Source organism: Oreochromis niloticus, linkage group LG7 (assembly GCF_001858045.2).
Source record: "Oreochromis niloticus isolate F11D_XX linkage group LG7, O_niloticus_UMD_NMBU, whole genome shotgun sequence".
NCBI lineage: Eukaryota > Metazoa > Chordata > Actinopteri > Cichliformes > Cichlidae > Oreochromis > Oreochromis niloticus.
In genome coordinates, this window is record NC_031972.2 from 58,581,029 (window position 1) to 58,585,979 (window position 4,951).

Genomic DNA, 4,951 nt, shown 5'->3' on the forward strand with positions numbered 1-4,951 from the left:
AGAATGGATGATATATGTATATATAAGAGCACTGAGACATTTTTGTGTCTCTCAGAGATGTTTCTTTTCTTTCACACCTGTAATCTGACTCATCTCAGATAACAAGACTAAGGCATTCAGGCCTCCCACACATGCCGCAACAGCAATTATACTCTGACACAACTACAGGGTGAGGCTTGGTGTCTAGCATTCCACGACACCCTCAAATTACCCTAACCAGAGGGGAAACAATACAGGGTGTAGTGGTTCACGTTCTTCCACGCTAAGAGGCAGTTCAAGTAGCAAACCTTTGTTTTAGCCTTACATTGTGCTATTCTGCATAAAATCAATCCTTCGGCAACAGAACTGAAATCCGGAAAGCGGGAGGTTTCAAATATGAAAAAGAGCACTTGACAGAAAAGATGCGGTTATGTGAAATTCAGACAGCCATATCGATTTTATGAATCAGCAGGTCTGAATTTATGACAAACACACACAACAAAAGCTTTGATATAGAGATGTGGCTCCTGACCTTGTCTCAGTTTTTTAAGGGCTCTCGCTTTTCAAGTTTTCTTCTTTACCTTTTCCATTAATAACGCTATTTTCTCATCTCAGTCTATTTCTTCACATCTATTTGGCTCCTGCAAATATTGCCATTGTGAAATCCTCTGAGCATTGACTGACTGTATGTGGGGTCTAATCATCTGGGTTGGTTACAAAGACATCTTCCCCATAATCAATGCCGCTGAAAGGGAAACTAAATCTTCTTAGGTTCCCACAAACCTTTGTAATATGGCACTGTCTACCACAGGGGGAATATCTATTTTCTCACATTTTGACTCATCTTTTTTTTCCCTACATCTTCGATTTTTGAACCACCTCATTTATTCTATATCATTATCCTTTAAAAGAGAAAGAAGGAGATTTATTGTACACTTGGGATTTGAAATACATCATCAAAGCATTGTATACTACATATGAATCAATTTTAATGGTACAAATTATGGCTTCCAACCAGGAAATAGAAAGGTACAGAAAACTTCCATCTACAGAGCGCACTAAAATGAATTTGGCAATTAATGTGTTGACTTATCTTCCTCCTGTTTTGCCTTCTTGCATAGACGTAGAGTACACTTGTCATGTTGCCTGCAAGTTGTCGTTCCAGACCCAACAAACAAGGTCATGCATAGTAAAATGGTTAGCAGATGAAATGACAATAAACTGACAACAATTTTGCTAATGAATCAATCACTGATGTCCGTTTTGATTTATGCAAATTGATGTGGATTGTTTGTCAGACAAAACAAGCAATTCAGGGATGAGTTCAAGGAAGCTGGCTGTGTGTGGAATCCCTCCCCCAAACAGTGATTATCCATTCATAGGACAGCAGCTGTAACTGGGGCACGGCAGGTCTGTCCAGCTTTGGATCTCTCCATCTGTTGAGGGAGTGTGCGTGATCATGCTGTAATAAGGGAGATACTCAACATTTACACAATTTAAATGATATATCGTTTCATACAGAGTATATTCATATACGAATATACGAATTTGTATATAAATATATGAGTAAGGCATTTTTTCTGCTGACCTTTTCTTTATTAACAAGTATAATCTGTATTCTTCCCAGAACAGTGTTACATGTTATCATGTTTAATGATTACCTCTCATTAATAAAAAAAACCCCAAAAAACTTTGTCCTGAGGAATTACTAACCTATGGCTCAGCATGTTTGCGACACTGAACGTAACCTCCTCCTCCTCGTTAGTTACCATGATAAATAAGCCAAGTTAAAAGATAGCCATCTTTGTGATATTAAAAATCCTGGCTTTAGGCTCATACATCTCACTAACCCATTAATCTTGCTTCATACTGCACCCTTTCTCCTTAATAATAATTGCGGTTAATTTCCTACAGAGATACATTACCACGGTAATTTAAGCTGTACACGTAATAACTTGCTAAGAAGCAGGTTGCATTTGAGCACAGAGAAATCACAATTCACCACCAAATGAACATTCGCTTTTCAAAGAAAATGAAATCACCATTTTCACCGAGAAGACATCATGGGCATCAGTGCATTAAAAATGCAAAGATCTCTTAAAAGACAAGAGCTCTTAGAGACTGTCTTTGGCTTTCCCTGACAAGCATCTGTATAAGTGACATAGGTTCTCAGGGGAGGGAGTTGCTATTTTATTGTTCTATAAACCTTCTCATATAAATATAACCCTAAACCAGAGACTTGTTAAAGCACATTATAAGATTTAAAATGGAGCCAATAAACAACAAACTAATGAATCATACACACGCCTTTATGGCAGGCCAGTGATTCTGATTAATTCACTTGTGCATTTGCCCAGTTTGATATTTCTTTCTATCCTTTCTGGCTTGAGCTGGCTTCAGCTTTTAGCTGACATTAAGAATTTAAACTCTTGTTTGCTTAGGGAGCAGCATGGTGGTCCAGTTGGTAGCACTGCTGATTCACAGCAAAAAGGTTCCTGGTTCAAACTAAACCCACAGGTTGTATAGGGTGCCTTAGGGCATGCCCATTTGTGCCTTGGAAATTTGCGTCAGTTGAAATGTATTACTCTATTAGAGTTGCACAAATTGTAATTAACTAAATTTACATGCAGTTTACATTAGCAGACCTTAAAGGGGCTTAGGCAGAGCAAGAAGGGCAATATTTGCAAAGCAGTAAGAAAGATCACTTTATGAGGAGCAAAGCACAAATAATTAACACCACAGGAGTCCTGCTGGGCAGTATGATTATTTGATTTCATATTTACTGTACTGCCTTTATTTGATAAATGAGAAGAACTGATTGTATTTCAGATCATACAGAAGCTGTTATCCACTGATGTGCAGATGTGCCTTGAAATTTTGGCTTGCCCTTTTTTGAAACTTCTTGGTCTAAAGGCATGCATGTTAGGCTAATTGTTACTCTAAACTGGCTGCTCACATGGGTGAGGGTGAGGGTGGGTGTATGCTCTTTGAGGAACATGCAACCTGCTCAGGGTGTAAATCAAATAAATAAATGGATGGATTTGAGTTGCTGTCTGCTATTCTCATGAGAAATATGCACAAAGTTGTGCTTTGATAATTTGGGTATGTTGAACTTGTTTCACAGTACAGGCCCCAGGGCTAATTAGTTCTGTGTTGAATAACAAGAATGTTCTTATTTTCATATCTTTTCCATTGATTATTGGCCAGAGAGGGAGTTGTAGCTGTAGTCTAAATCTTCAGCATGCTGTTGAAAGTACAATAAATGTTCTCACATTTTGAAATTGAGCTAGCATGGTCAGGGAATTTTTGAATTAACGTTAGCTTACTTTACTGGCAATAACAACTGCTGAAACTAAAGTTCACAGAGATAAGCCTTTTTTGGATACCTGAAATAAGATGATTTCATAAATGTTTATCATTATCATTCTAAATTGCCCATAGAGAATGGAAATTTGACAGGAATAAAAATTAAATTGAATAAGCATTTGTTTCTCCACCAAAGGTAGGTAATGGTGGAGTAATCCTGGCTTAAAAATTAAACACAGATTCCTCAGTAATGCAAAAGAACAGCTGTGGTTCTAGACAAACAAATTCAAATTGTATTTGTTCACATATTATAGTATACCAAGGGAGACCTAAAGGCAACACATCTGGTACATAGATTCAAACAAATTGCTGCTCACATTGACACAAATGGAGGGCACTGTAGCGTCTCTGCTGGTAGACACATGGGTAACTCAGCTTCCAGCACAAGAAGAACAGAGTTAGGCCAGATCCCACGACCCCGGCCACGTTTCGTTTTTATAACCCTCAGCCTTTTCCAGAACACCCCACTGTCATCATTTATTTCCCTGCAACTTCTTTCCATAAAAGGTTGCCGCTGGACGTGGAAGCCTGTATCACACGCCGTTGTTGTCATCTTGTAAAAACAGTAGCTGTGTGCATGGGTACAAATGTGCATGCTTTCAGCAGGCTGTTTTCCATGCTTAATCCAGTCTTCAAAGGCATATTACTTTACATATAACACCTAAGATCCGCCAGAACTAATGCATAAGCTTTGTTGGCTGTCAACACGTTGCCCATCATAGGTAAGCATGCATGAACTCCCCCTCTCTCTCTCTTCCTGCTCCCCTTTACCCCTCCCAGGTGTTCCCATAACTCACCCGGGCTCAAATCCTATACGAGCATTCCAGAACTTCAGAGGCACATCGGGAGATGAGAGCCTGGATTTATGGCTTGCTGATGGACATTGGAGGGGGAGGCAGACTTGCTGCTGGGAGGGTGACAGGGTCCACTTCAAAGAGGAGGAAGCGTTTGTTGTTTTACTCCTCGATGCTCAGTGGTGCACATGTATGAGCACTCTCTCCCTCTGAACGTCAGACAGCTGGAGTGTTCAATCACTGGTTTACACATTGTTATCTGTTCAGATAGCTTTCATTTAATTTTTTTGATTCCTGTATGAAGAAAGATGTCGGTTTGCACCTTTTGAAGTCTGCCTTTCTCATCCCCACACATCGATAGACACATGGAGCTCTGATTTAGCCTGTTATTTTTCATATCAAAGGTCACCCTTCAAAGATTGCTTCAAATCTTTTTTTAGTACACCTGCATATAATATCTTGCTCTTAAAAGCCACCTTGTTCTGCGCTATTAGAGTTTGCTTGTGTGCCTTTGATATAATACGATAGGTCACAGACTAATGGGTGTGTTTGTATTTGCGCGTGAGCACGCTGTCGTTCCCATCCAGCTAGTGTTACATCGCAGGGGCCCACGTGAGTGAAGTTGATGGATGTGTGGAATACTGTCGTTTCTCTGAGCAGATGTGTAATGAACCCTGCTTTGCTTCCGTAACATTTGGGTTGACTGATTACAAACAAATGCCATTTAATATGCAGGGGTGCTGGCTCTTAACAATGCAACATAGCTTCATAGATGAGATTATACATAAAATATGAGTAAAGACGCCCTGCTT